The sequence below is a fragment of the Osmia lignaria genome, chromosome 8, assembly GCF_051020975.1.
Source record: "Osmia lignaria lignaria isolate PbOS001 chromosome 8, iyOsmLign1, whole genome shotgun sequence".
Lineage (NCBI taxonomy): Eukaryota > Metazoa > Arthropoda > Insecta > Hymenoptera > Megachilidae > Osmia > Osmia lignaria.
The window spans coordinates 3929010-3944957 of NC_135039.1; positions in this window are offsets into that span (position 1 = coordinate 3929010).

Sequence of the window (15948 nt, forward strand, 5' to 3'; positions counted from 1 at the left end):
ACCTGGGTCAACCAAACGTGCAGTTTAACGAACAACATTCCTTCGTAGTAACTTGGCCAGAGTTTACTATGGAAAACCTACAAGCTAGTTTCGAGGCAATTAGAGACACGATAATTGCACAGGAAATAGAACGCATCACTGTCGATTATGCCGGACTGTTGTGCCTGTTACCAGGTAAGGCAAGACAAATACAAGATCTAATTATTAATTTTTTTCAAGACCCGTCACTCCGCGTGACTTTGCTAACGAAGGATCTGAGGACGCCGGAGACGGAAGCGGAAAAGCTTGAAATAATCAGACAAGCGCACGACACTATGCTTGGAGGACACGCTGGTATCCGTAAAACCATAGCGGCTATACAGAGAAGTTACACATGGATAGGCTTACACCGAGATGTAAGTAAGTACATATCTGAATGCTTAATCTGCCAGGAGAACAAAATCGTTCGAAACCCAACCAAGATGCCTTTACGAATCACTGATACGCCAATGGCCTTCAACGATAAGATCGCGATTGACATCGTTGGACCGTTGGAGCCGGACTCCAAAGGTATGAAATACATATTAACCATGCAAGACCAGTTAGCAAAATACCTCGAAGCCAAGCCCTTAGCGGACCAGAAAACCGAAACGGTAGCGGAAGCTTTACTGAACACTTGGATTCTACGCTATGGCACTCCTAAAGCAGTACTGACGGATCTAGGAACCAATTTTACCAGTAATCTCATGGAAAATCTAGCCGATATGCTTGGATTCGACCTCCAACACACTACAGCTTTTAGACCAGAGTCTAATGGCTCGCTTGAACGCGCTCACGCAGTTATTAAAGACTTCTTGAAGACCCAACTCTCTCGAGAAGAACGCTGCAACGAACATTGGAGCAGGTACCTGCAAGGAGCCGTATTCACATACAATTCAACTACCCATTCATCAACGGGAGTTACACCTTACTCACTTGCGTTTGGCAAAGACCCACCCCTCATGAATCAATTGGAAGAAGAACCGGAAGCCACCTATTTGGATTTGGTAGAACAAATGCGAGTACAACTACGACGAATGCATAAGCAAGCTGCCGAAGCAATTATTGCAAGCAAGGAACGAACCAAGAAACGGTTTGACAAAACGATTAAACCGTTATCACTTGAACCAGAAGACTGGGTATGGTTAAAGAACCAAAACAGAAACCGCCTTGCCGCACTAACGAAACCTTATCTTGGGCCATATCAGGTCAAACAACTCCATGGAGACTTGAACGCTTTACTTAATATAAATGGCAAAGATACATTAGTCCATCTTAACAGACTTAAATATGCTAATCTTTCGTCTATTTTAGATTAAGTTTTCTCCTATGGAAAGGAGGGTTCGCCGAAGGGATGGCCGAGATCGAGAAACTCACGAACCTTCCAAACATCTACTTCGACCCGATGGGAACCACGAGACTCTACCATCACGAATGGAAAACACTGGTCTTCGTGGATCTCCGAGACATCAAAGCGGTCGAAACGATAATCCGTGAAGCATTGAATCACCCAATCCACACAGAAGGTAATGGATTCTCGCCATCACTCTACGGACACATGTCGAATCGCTTCCAACGTAGTTTTAATCATAAAAATATTTTACTAACTAGTCTAGGATATAAAAAGGTAGAACGTAAGCGCGTGAAACGCGGTTGGTTAAATCCAATCGGCGACCTAGCTAATATTTTATTCGGCACCCTTAGTCAAAAGGACGCCCAGTATTATAACTCCGAGATAGATAAGCTGTACACAGACAATAAGCGTTTGAGCGTCCTTATTCAAAACGAAACCACAATTGTTCGAAGTATTTTGAAAAACAAAGATATATTTGAAGATAAAATTACAACATACGTGAACAAAATCAACAATTATACCAACGCGAACATAGAGCGAATATATGAACGCACGAATACACTCGAACTATTACTAGAATTAAGCGAAATAATCACCGAACATAACGAATTAATTGAAAACCTGCGATCAATTGTAGTTAATGGAGAACAAGGAAAAATAGACCCTTTGTTACTAGAACCTGATCAACTAAGCGAAATTTTACGAACCATCGAGCAAAAATATGGCTCTAGCCGTATGATATTTTCTAACACAAATGAATTTGCTTATAAATTTTTACGAATCGCTAAAGTTAACGTTTTTGTGTTAAACTCATACAAGCTCTGCTTTGAGTTAAAAATCCCCATCGTAGAAGAAGAAATTTACGCCTTGTACTCCATGATACCACTCCCACATATAACTGAAGATTACATTTATCTACTACACACCCAAGAACAATATATTTTAGTCGAAAGAGATTCTCGTAGCTACTCTATAATCAGCGATCGAGACATAGATCATTGCATAGAAATTTCCGACCTCCGAATCTGTGCCCGACACTTACCTTCGCTCTCCACAGAATTAACAAATCCATGCATAAAACGTGCCTTACATAACTTACCAGCAGACCATAAAGATTGTCCAGCCAAAATGATTACACATACAAACCCTATTTGGATACAACTATACTCGAATCAAGAATGGATCTCCGCATCTTACTATCTAATTTCTTTCCACGTTTCATGCAAGGATTCTAACCGCGTCATCTCACACCATCTTAACGGAGTAAACAAAATTAAAATCAAAGCAGGTTGTATCGGACATACTGCATCCGTAACGTTATACTCTAGCGAAACTATAAATAATCACAACGAATTGCAATTACAATTAGGCCTCGCCAATATTACAATACCGAAATTAGACGACACCGTTAAAGCTTATGCACGCGTACCAGAACTGCGAAAAGAATTAATAACTAACAACGACTTGAAATTGGCATCTAAATCACTCGACCAAATCATCTCTGAGGCACATTCGATTTCCACACACACACGTAGCATCTCCAGAAACGAAAGCACCTGGATGATCTTACAAACACTAATAGGAGCCTTAGGCATAATGATAGGATTGTACATATTTTCAAAATTTAAATTATGGCGTTTAATATTTTGTCTATTTAAACCCTGTACACGCAATAACTGTCTTAATACCAATTCAAACGGGACCAACCACTACGGGTCAGCGCCCCAATCTGTAGTATACACAGCGAACGCACCAGAAACTTGCAACCTCCAACCCACTCCTCTACCACCCGAAGAAAATAAATTATCACAACCTTCGCGGCGAAAGAAACGTCGCGTTTCCTTCACCGTGCCTCCTATTTGATTTCACAAGTAAAATCAAAAATAAGGAAGGGGGTGTTAGGCGAGAACCTCTGCTAGCTTGACTAGCAGAGATAACACCCTGCATTCCCTATTCCCACGGTACGGCAGCCCAGAAACTGATGACACATAGAAACATAAGAATCCGACGACTGGGCTGCTTCTTCGCGAACGAAACTGCGCAACATATTCATACATATAATAAAAAACCACACCCGGGCGGGCATTCTGCGCCAGGCGACTTCATAGCAAGGGTCACGATCGCTTAGTAGTTAGTTCTCGTGCGAGATTCGAACCATTATCCGAAACTCAGTTATTAATTCAATAAACCTAACGTGTGTGGAAGTGATACCGTGTAGTTTTAATTGCCTCCCTGAGTTGCGACGTAACAGTACGAAAGTTTTTAATTAATATCTCGGAAACTAACAGGAAGCAGAAGATACCACTTTATATTTGGGGTCGTCTATCTGCTCCCAACCAACCCTCCAAATTTCATCTTGATCGGCGATCGGTCGTATTCGGAACTACAGCCAAAACTTTTTTCTAATTTAGTAGAAATAATAATGATACATAATAAGTTGTTTCAAGTAAATATGGTCCGAATTATATCGTGTTTGGTATCATTTTAACGAAAAAGATGTCAGAAATATCATGGAAAAAGTTTTATAAAAAAAATATGAAAAATAACAATGTTAGGTTGTTGCATCAGTGTTGCCTCACTGACATAGAGCGGTTTGTTTTCGCTCCGTCCTCTTTATCACTCGCTGTCCTTTTCTACATTCGAAGCAGTCGGCAAATATCAAACAATGGTGGAACTACACGTTATAAGCAAAAGTCCGGTTCCGAGCGTTTTACTTATAACGAGTCTATACTGTATCATCATATGATGATTTAAAATCTATAAATCTTTAAATATAACTATAATCTATAACTATAATTTTGCAAATTTTGAATCCAATTGTCAACAAAATAAATCCACTCTTTTTAAACTTTTAAAATTATTAAATTATTAAAATGCGAATCCTTTCGATGTTTCCAAGACTTCTACAGTCTTAAATGCGAGAAATTATCGATCCCGTACAGTGCTTTAAATTAATTGCAATTTTCGATCTATCAATTATGGGGGCCCACGAAAGTTTGATAATCCTGGGGCACCAGAAATCTTAAAAGAAGTGGGCATTTTGGGAGTCCGAAAATCGAATTCTTTTATTTCTTTATTTAATACTAAACAATATTCGGAATCAGAATGGACAATTAAAACAATTTTTGAGAATTGTTCACAAAGTTGAGCGTGTGTTACTGATAGAGGCAAAATTTTAGAAAAATGCTGCCTTTATAAAACCACACGTTTTCCTGCACTTATGTTCGCTTTTCTCAGTAATCATTCGGCCGATTTAGTTACAATTCTGTGGGCTTTTACTAAGGGTAACACATAATTTAGGAAAAGATTTTTTTGAAAGTCGGCTTACAATAAGATTAGCAGCATCTTTTATGTTGAAGGTTAGAGTACAAATAAATCCACACATGTATAAGCTTGTATAATTTTTTCTATTCCGTATTTCAATATTCCCTGTAGCTCAAGTACGCATCTAGTATGATACACTAGATGCTCTAATAATTTGAAGTTGATGCCTAAAGTAAATTCTGAGAAAAAGGAACTTGAAATTGGCTTATTTTCTATGTATCGTGGAAAATGACCCCTTCATTTAATTCGCTTCTGCCGACGCCAATCATTATTAAACGCAAAATGAAAATTTTCATGCAAAGATACAATGTCAAAGAAAATAGAAACTGTATCACTTACCAGAATTCAAAGATGCCCGTGGAATGCAGGTTGAGGGCAATAACATTCTCCAAGTTCGATTTGCTTGCAGTTTTCGTTTCCACATAAAGAAACATTGACCAAAAACGATGATTCTTCGATAAAACCTTCTTCGCGAAAAACGGGCACTCAATTCGCAACTTCAGAACTTGTCTCGATACCCGAACAAACAGCTACAGAAAAAAACCGACAATCGATATTAATACAATTTCAAAGTATAATTACAAAAAGTTTGTTAGTAACACTGAATAACTAGCTAGAGGCTAAACTGCGAAACACACGTTTATACACAAGTTAGCATTGGTTAATTTTTCTAAACCGAGAAACGCACGAGTGAATATATTATAACACGTCCGTACCATTCGACCGTTGTATACGGAATGATTTTGTAATGGCTACGAACGACGAAGGGCCCGTGTATGGTGGAGGGGGTTCAGTTCAGCGACGCAACGGTGGTGGTGGAAAGTTTCGATTTTGTACGACGCGACGCAAGCCGACTTTGGCGGGGCGATTCGCTCGTTGAACTTGTTGTCATCGTCAAATCGTGTCTTCGATTGTGTGCGAGTATTTGCACACGGTCGTGCGATTAGCGAAAGGCAAACATGTTTAACGGTCGGTGAACACGCGGTTGATACTTTTTCTTCTGGCTATAATTTAGATTATTATTTGGAAGAATAATCACTTCATTTTATAATAAAATTGAAAATCGATTTAATATTATAATCTAAGGATCTCAGCATCATGGAAAAGATGTTTTAAAAGAGGATTGGCAGAATATTAATTCCCCCTTTTATCGTCATATCACCGTAAAAATATAAAAATTTACAGTAAATGTGTGCAGTAACTAGTTAATACGTGTATTTACGTAAAGTTTCAGCAAAGTTGTGAAACATGGACATAAATTTTTTTAGGATCTGGAATTTTTGTATTTTAAAGCTTTTAAATTCTGGAATTTGGAAAGTCTGAATTCTCGGAATTTTTGAATTTTGAAATTTTAGAATTTTAGAAGCTCAGAAATTTGGAATGATTGAATGCTGAAGTTTTGAAATCCTAAAATTTTTAAATGATAAAGGTTCACATTTTCGAGGAGAGGCGTGTTCACATTTTTAAGTGGTATCGATTCAATATAAAAATGTTATTATATACAACAATGATCGACAAACTTTTTTTATATATTGCCGAATATTAAATATTTTTTACCTTTGCCGGCTAAGAGACAAAACTAAAATTATGTAGATAACTACTTACAAAATAAAAGATGTTCGGTAATTATTTAGAAGTTGGTCCTCCTCACCGATTTTCGTGACCTTGAAATATGTTATCAAGGTCATCATTCTGAACAACTTTTCCCTATACATGTTACCGCCGCTCGGCCTTAGTTTCCGACATATTCGTAAAAAACTGCAGTTATACTTATGTCACCAGTACACTGTATTTCGGGAAAAATGGAGACTGAATAGCGATTGAAAGGGTGATTGAAGTGGTTTGAGGTTAGGGTTAGGGTCAGGGTTAGGTTAGGTTTAGGTTAGGTTTAGGTTTAGAGTGTACATGGCGTGATACGAGAGCTAATATTCCTCGTTATGGAACTCGTACGTATCATTACGTGGGATATATAGCTGTGTTTTTATTCCGACGTTAACATGATGTTAATGAGCGTATAATGGCATTTTTCGACATGATGGGCGAAATGTTTCCGATTTCTAACAAAACACAAAATGAATAATAGGTATACAATATACAGGGTGGGGCATTTTAAACAAGTCACCTGAATAACTCGCTTGTTTTTGAAGATAGAGGAAAACCCATTAGACCAAACTTGCTTGGTATCGAGGGGCTCATAATCTGATGCTATTAATTTTTCTGTAGGTGAAGGCGCCAAGGAGATATGAAAATCAATTCTGTTTTTTTTAATGGAATGGTATGGTTTTTTATTTACAATCAGGTAAAGTGTTTCAAGACGAATACAATGACCTATTATGAAGGTCATTCAAGGTCAACTGCAATAGAAAATAAATTGTCTCAGACCACACTTCGAATACTTTTGTATCTTCACTGATTGTTGGCGTACCGCTCTTGTAAATACTGATAAGGGTCACAGAAAGTAATCAAACATTCAATCACACTGTACGCTTATCCGTATCCTCAAATGTTATTGATAGTTTGTCTATCGACTAGAGCAGGGATCGGAATTAACTGCTCTTTTCGGCCGATTTTCAGATGTCACGCCTCCTTTTCCCCGCCGACATCTGAAAATCGGCCGAAAAAAGCAGTGAAATGCGATGCCTGGAGTACAGCGCGGTGATAAATATTCAATCTGAGTGTTCAATTTTCTAAAATGCGTTACACGATAGCAGAGAAAGTAGAAATGGTTATTGTTTATGGTGAATGTCATAGAATTATGAGGGAAGCGGTGCGTGTGTATGGTGAAAGATTTCCCGATCGTAGAAGACCTTCACTTTCTGTCTTTGCAAACATTATAAAAACGTTCCAAGAAACCGGAAATGTGGATAATAAGCCACGCAATCGAGCTAAAAGAGTAACTGATGATGGAAACTCAATAAACATTGTAGCAGCTGTAATACGAGATCCACGCGTCAGTACTAGACAACTTGAACGCGAGAGTGGCCTCAGTCGTCGAAGTATTTTGCGAATACTTCACGTCAACAGATTTCATCCGTTCCACATTTCACTTCATCAACAATTAAGTGAAAATGATTTTCAAAGACGTTTACAATTTTGTAAATGGGGCTTACAAAAACTGCAAGATGATGAAATGTTCTTGAATAAAATTTTGTTTACGGATGAGGCCACATTTACAAACCACGGAGCAGTTAATCGTCACAACATGCACTACTGATCAGTAGATAATCCACGATGGCTGAGAGAAGTGGACAAACAGAGACCTTGGTCTGTAAACGTATAGTGCGGCCTTCTTCATAATAAAATAATTGGTCCATATTTTATTGATGGCACGCTAAACAGTCGTAAATACGAGAAAATCTTAGAAGACGTTTTGCCAGATTTATTCGAGGACATTTCACTGGACATACGGCAATCCATGTGGTTCCAACAAGACGGATGTCCTGCTCATTCAGCACGAAATGTTACAGGATTTCTAAACAGAAAATTTGGAGATCGCTGGATTGGTCGATCAGGAAATAACAAATGGCCGGCACGATCTCCAGACCTGACACCTCTAGATTTTTATTTGTGGGGAAAGTTAAAAGAGGAAGTGTACCGCGAAAAACCAACAACCAAATTTGACATGCAAGAACGTATAAAAAGAGCTTGCTGTGAAATAGATACAAATGAAATTTGTCAGGCAGTGTCATCAGTATCGCAACGGTTTAGACTATGTAGCCATGTTCAAGGTCGTCATTTTGAACACTTGTACTAGCAGTAAGTATGTAAATAACATAATTGCATGTAAATCGTCTAAGTATTCGAAGAGTGCTCTGAGACAATTTATTTTCTATTGCAGTTGACCTTGAATGACCTTCATAATAGGTCATTGTATTCGTCTTGAAACACTTTATCTGATTGTAAATAAAAAACCATATCATTCCATTAAAAAAAACGGAATTGATCTTCATATCTCCTTGGCGCCTTCACCTACAGAAAAATTAATAACATCAGATTATGAGCCCCTCGATACCAAACGAGTTTGGTCCAATGCGTTTTCCTCTATCTTCAAAAACAAGTGAGTTATTCAGGTGACCTGTTTAAAATGCTCCACCCTGTATAAAAAGTGAATGAAGGAGTAATTATAACAAAAACAGAACCCTAACCCTAACCCTAATCCTAACCTCAAACCACTTCAATCACTCTTTCAATCACCATTCAGTCTCCATTTTTCCCGGAATACAGTGTATGTACTCGTAATCTAAGTTTAACTAAAGATTTTTGCAAATATCTCGGAAACGAAGGCCGAGCGGCAGTAACATGTATAGGTAAAAGTTGTTCAGAATGATGACCTTGACAACATATTTCAAGGTCACGAAAATCGGTGAGGAGGACCAACTTCTAAATAATTACCAGATGTTCTTATAAATTCTTTATTGATGAAATTAAAATACAGCTATAATCGGGAATTTTTATTTCTTCCTTTAATAACGTTTCCTATAATTGAGGTTGAAAGTGTGTCCTTTAGTATCCAAATAAGCGTTGCTGTGTTTTAATAGAATTATTTATGAATACGACTTTGAATGTCATGTCACTTAAACGTTTTGTATATATATTTTTTTTTCGACATTTCTCAACTCATAAGCATACAAAAACAGAAGCAGAATCGTAATTTATGGACCGCTGATATAGAATATCGTCTACTTGATCAATTTTAATTATTTTTAATCTTTGAACGACGGACCATGGAGAGAACCCCAATTTCCATTTAATTTCGTATTTCATATTATTTTCATTTACTAAATTTTATATTGTTCCTCTAATTATTCTTCCAATATATGAAACTTTCCTTTAAAAATTATAGATTTAATTTTAGGTTAATATTCTTCTATATATATGTTTTGATTTGTAAATGAATTAAAACAGTTTAGGCGTAACAAAAATATAATCTCAAAAAAAGTAAACGTGACAATAAATGGTTGGTTAACAGAAAATGCGAGCTGTTTGAAATACAAGGGAAAATAAATGCATTGTTAAGAAAGGTTTAGATTATATGAAAGTGAGACTATTGATTATGGAATAATTAATGTTTGATTAAACGATTCGACGATTCGAGCGACGATGTCGTATACAGAATTAAACGCGAACAAAAGGAAAGAACGGTCCCAGAGGGTAAACTACCAGAATCACGGTTTCGTGGGGCCGTCTTCTTTTGTGTGAAATCGGAATTTTCTAAATATTTTAAATATTCGATACCTTATGTCTCTATTATGAACGGAACGATCTAGAGGGAAACTTTCCAGAATACACGGTTTCGTAGATCGCCCGTTTTGCCTCGCTACGTCCAGATTCGTCGTATTAGATAAAATGAAATGAACAACTTACCAGGAAACAAGATGAAATAATATCTAATAATAGTGAGTGATAGACGCTTTCTTTTGCTGGTGTCGTTGAGAAATCTGGAAATCAAAGAAAAGATGAGGAAACTGCCACTGCACTACGCGTTCGCGATCGGCCTTTATTACGGTGTTACGAGACGAATTCAAACTATTACAAACGAACACAAAGTATTTTTAAATCAACGCGGTGCGGAAAAAGAAAAAAAAAAAATAATTAATACACGAGACGATATAAAACGAAAGAGAAAAGATAGAATTTGAAGAGTATGAAAAGAATTTAACGTATCCGTTTGAGTCCTTGTCACAAAACCCCGAACCGAAACTCTCTCGACACTCTGCCTTGAAGAGGACTTGCCGAGCAATCTAATTACGCGGTTTTGATTAACAACTCTATCTCTACGCGAACACGGGCTCCCCGTCACGCACCTTGCGACTTATCGACGAAGAGTGATTTGCCTCAGTCTAGCGATCGTGTCTCAGGGTTCGACCCGCGATCAAGGGCCCAAAGTGGGGACATCATTTGGCAAATCGGGGTACGTGACGGAGGGGAAATCCCGCGCGTATTGGGCTAGTTGGCCGCTCTTCCTAGTTCCCTCATCCCTTCCTGACTTTTCCTTCTACCTTCGTCTAAGGTTGTCCATTTCTTTCTACCCCTCTGACGCTACAACGGATTTCATGCGTCGCAATTCTAAAGTTCTGGAATATTCGAAATCTGTTACGACTTAATTTATTTGAATTTGCTAATTAAAGAGGCTTTTATCATGTTATTTCCGGTATCGAAAGAGGTTTTCATTTTATTAAAAATATTTGGTTTACTAGTTTGAATGACCATTAGTTGAATATCGTTAATTATTATTCATACGTTAATTGTTCTGTTAATCTCGTTGTTTTGCGGGTTACGCGAGATGCAGCCGGTGTTTTATAATCGTCGACAAATTGTGGATACATGCGTGTCGCATTTAGTTAATATTCATTTCGCTCTTATTAGTTATTAACATTCCTATTCGTATCTCGACGATTTACGTATATTCGAACGTTCTACGTTTAACGTTTAACGACGATGTTTATAGACTCGGTCGACCTTTGTCTCGAACATCCGTGAACGATTTCGAACTACAGTGGTTGTCACGCAAACCCTCACATTCTAATATCATTCAAACAGTTTCATTTCGTTAGATTCCAATTGTTCTGTTCTAAATCACATGCACTCCTCGTGGAAGGACCGGCTGACGCATGCTTTGGAGGTAGGATAGGTACTTCGTTGCAAGTAAAACAAAAATCGTATTTCCCTTATTCCGCGCGGTTAAGCTGGGAAACTTCCAAGTGCGTCGCACTGCTTAACCGCGTGGCGAAAGATGTTGATAGTACCTCTCCTTAACCTTAGCGATTTCGAATTTCTATGTGTTTATTGCTACACGGTTTCGACAAGGCAATCGTCCCAAGGAAGGTTAACTTCTTATTGTTTGAAAAGGACTAATTATAGCCTCCTTTGTGTGCCTCGCCTGGGATTATCTCCAAGTGCTACGCACCGACGTGGTACACAAATTCAGTATATTATACGATTAAACTATTCAACACTGTCAAAAAGGAAATGAAAATAAATGTTAACCACGGTCGGATTATTGAAAATAATCCGGACGTAACAATCATCACCGGTTATCAATTATCGTACGTCATATATTTCTGCCCGCCATTTATATGATCGCAAAGTATAATAAGAAACACGCTGTAGAGGGGAATAACACATGTTATTAAAAATCTCTCTAGACCTAGTGAGCGGCGCGAGCACAGCCGACTCTAGTACTAGCCGTGCTGAAGTAAAAATGGCAACACCGCGGGAGTCTGGTCTGAATATATCAACACCTAGTCTACTCTATCTGCCTCCCGGACTCCCGGACTCTCAGCCAATCAACGTCGTCAGACTCCCGACTACTCTCTGGACTTCATATAACCTCTTTGGTTTCGTTCCAATAATTTCGCTTGTTTCAAGGTTTTTATTAACTTATATACACGTTCATCAATTCTTAAATGTTTCAATTTGACCCAAAGATGGTTTCATTTTGCTTCATACCTAAATTTCCTTGAAACCACTGTAAATATTTCAAATATCATGCTTCACAACACCAAACTACTTTGAGAGTACACAAAATATATATCACATTTATAACAATTTTATACTACCACATCACTTCTATTTGCCATAGTTGCAACGTTTATATATTGTTTATACATAATTAACACCAAATAGTGTATATTACTACAGCTTTTAATTAAAAAAGACGTTAATTACAATTCCGAACACAGGACTCTGTTTTTGAAAATAGGACTCCCGATTGTCACGTGAGCGGTGTTGCCACGTTGTTCAGCATGGCTAGTACTAGAGTCGGCTGTGGCGCGAGTTAAGTATGGTCTCTTGTGAACTGCAGTATAATGCATGTACATCAGGAGTGCTGCTAATTTCTGATACAATCGTTACAATTACAAATGTTTTCAGCCGGACCTATAATTTTTCTCTTACGACTTATTAATTACCAAGTTTGCCATACCGCAATCAAATCGTTATTGGCAGCATCGTTTGTTCGGGTATTTTTAATTTTGCGCCGCCTCCGAAAACTTTGAAATATTTGGTATCCTATTTAACGATTAAGTAGATATAGAAATAATTGAAATAGAAATTATTTGACACTTTTTAGTGCATTTCGAAGTCGGATTTGTTTTTTGTTAAAAATTATTTTATGATTTGGACGGCTTTAGCTAATTTCTTCATTAATGATCCTGTGAAACATGTACCCTGATCTGTAAGTATGGCTTTTGGACTACCAAATTTGCATATAAAATGTTCTGTAAAAGCTCTTGCTACTTCTTCAGATGTGGTTAATACTAAGGGTATTGCAGCTGAGTATTTGGTCAAGTTATCCTGGATGGTAAGTATATAGCTGTTTCCTGTTGTAGTTATTGGCAATGGTCTTAATATATCTAAAGATACTTCGTCAAATGCATCAACAGGGGTGTCAGTGATGACCATAAGTTCCTTGTTCTTCATCCTTACTAATTTTACTTTTTGACAGCTAATGCAAGTTTTAATATAATCAGTGATTTCCTTTTTCATGTTCTTCCAATAATAATTATTTCTGATTCTGTGGTAAGTCTTCTTTATTCCTTTATGTCCTCCTACTGGGCTTTCATGGTTTTCTTTAATCATGTGTCTTCTTTCTTCTTTAGGTGGTGTGATTAAGGTTCCTTTACAGAGTGTGATGGAAATATCTGAATCTGCAAAAATTACTTGTAGGAGTTTATGTAATCCTTTTAGTTCAGGTATAGAACACTCTTGAATTTTTCTTTTATGGAATTTTTGGCAAAGTATTTTCAGTGTTTTAGGTAGGACTTCTCTTGAATGTATTACTAGGCCAAATATTTCTTTGTTTTTCTTTTTTAAATGTATGATAGTTTCTTCTTGGTGAGGTATGTGTATCTTTATTTTTTCCTTTTGTAAAAATTCTCTTGATTGATTGTCTATTGGTTTTTCCTTCTTCATTTAGGAATACAATCACAATCCCTTTCTTCATCCAGAGGTGGTCAGTTGTCTCTATTATCTTGGATGTGACTGGTAGGTTACTGATTACTCTTGGTTGTGTTATTTTATGTGTGGTAAGTTGATCCTCTTCTTTTATAATTTTAATGGGAGTTATTGGTGCTGTTGATGTACTATCTGAATCACTTTTATTTTCTTTCTTTTTCAGCTCTGAAAGTCCTTCTTTGGTTCCTGAAAATGCCTTTTTTGTTTCTGAAAATGCTTTTTTTTATTTCTGGAGATGCTTTTTTGGTTTCTGAGGATGCTTTTTTAGTCCCTGAAGATGAATCTATTTTGGGTGGTTCTCTGTATGTGTGTTTGGGTAGAGTTATTCCTTTTTCAAAATCTTCAATTTCATCACCAATCATTACTGGTTCATGTTTTCTTTTGAGTGGTTTAGGAGGTTCATAAATCAGTTTTTCTTTAGGTGGTTGATGAATTTCTACTGTGATTTTTTTCCCAATTTGTCTTTTCTTTTTAAATTGTTTGTTTGCAGAGCTTGATGTTTCTCTTCTTCTCTTCCTAAATTGTTGGTCTTGAAATTCATCAGTATCACAATATTCTGATTCGCTGGAGGTAGTATTTTCTTTAAGACGTTTTTTATTTGTTTGGTGTAGACTGCTGCTCGTTTCATGTGGTCTTTTGTAATGTTGTGTAATTTTTTCTTTTTTAATTTCTCTCTCAGAATCAGAGGAAGTATCTCGCTGACGTGTAGGATGCTGATGTGTTGTTTTTCTTCTTACAATACTTCTTTCAGATTCGGAGGAAATATCTCTTTGTCGTGTGGTGTGTTGATGCGACTGCTTTTTCCTTTTTGTTTCTCTGTTTAGTTCTGAAGATGTGTCTCGGCGTCTTGTTGGATATTGATGGGTTTTTTTCTTCTTTTTGACTTCTCTGGAACCTGATGATGTTGTTGGTCTTGGTCTTGTAGGGTGTTGATGGGTTTCCTTTCTTTTTTTTGTATTCCCTAGAATCGGATGTCGTCGATGATCTAGGAAGTGTTGGGTATTGGTGCCATTCTTTTTTCCTTTTCGTTATTTTTTTAGATCCTGTGGTTGATGTACTGCTTCTCGGACGAGTTGGATACTGATGCCATTGTTTTTTCTTCTTAATTTCTCTTGATTCAGTAGTTGAAGTAGTTGCTCTAGGTCTGGTTGCATATTGGTGCCATTGTTTCTTCTTTTTAACTTCTTTTGAATCCGTAGTAGAGTGTTTTCGTTTCGCTTGAATTGGTAATGTAACTGTAAGATTTCGGGATAGTGCATCAGCATTTATATTTTGTTTTCCGGGTTTATATTTGATCTCGTAGTCGTATTCGCTTAATTTTAGTTTCCATCGCATTAATCTTGATGCGCGGTCTGTTAAATTATGCAGCCACGTTAATGGTTTGTGGTCAGTTATTAAATAAAATTTTCTTCCGTAAATATAGGGTCTAAAATGAGTTACGGCGTACGTTCTCTTTCTGTAGCAGAGTATTGGGTTTCTGCCTTGTTTAACACTCTTGAAGTATATGATACTGGTTGATCTTTTCCAATTTCACCCTGGCTTACAAGGGAACATCGGGGACTCCGATTTTGATGAAACTTTGCATAAATATTTATTAGACCTGTTTATGAATATAACTGTAATTCGTTGGTGCCCGTTTTTCACTTTAAGGGAGATATCAACCCTTTTATCCGAACCGCCCTTTCTATATACGTGCTTATAAATCGTAAACAACAACAGATATCAAAAAATAGTTGAAATAAAAGTTATACCGTTTTTTGAGGTCTATAAAACTGCGTGAAGTTTTTCAAAACGGAGGGGGAGGGGGAATTCAATTTTGCAAAAAGGATGATTTAAAAAAAAAACTTACACGAAGCTTTATAGACCTCAAGAAACGGTATAACTTTTATTTCAACTATTTTTTTATATCTTTTGTTGTTTACGATTTATAAGCACGTATATAGAAAGGGTGGTTCGGATAAAAGGGTTGATATCTCTCTCAAAGTGAAAAACGGGCACCAACGAATTACAGTTATCTTCATAAACAGGTCTAATAAACATTTATGCAAAGTTTCATCAAAATCGGAGTGTATCAGTCCCCGATGTTTCCTTGTTAGTACTGCTCCAACGGCGATTCCAGATGCATCCGTAGTGACGTTGAAAGGTTGTGTGAAATCCGGATATTGAAGAATTGGTTCCTCGCATAATTTATCTCTGAGGATGATGAAAGCTTGTTGTTGCTGCTGTGTCCATTCGAATTTTCGTTCTTTTTTTGTTAAATCTGATAAAGGTTTAGCTATTTTTGAAAAATTTTTTAT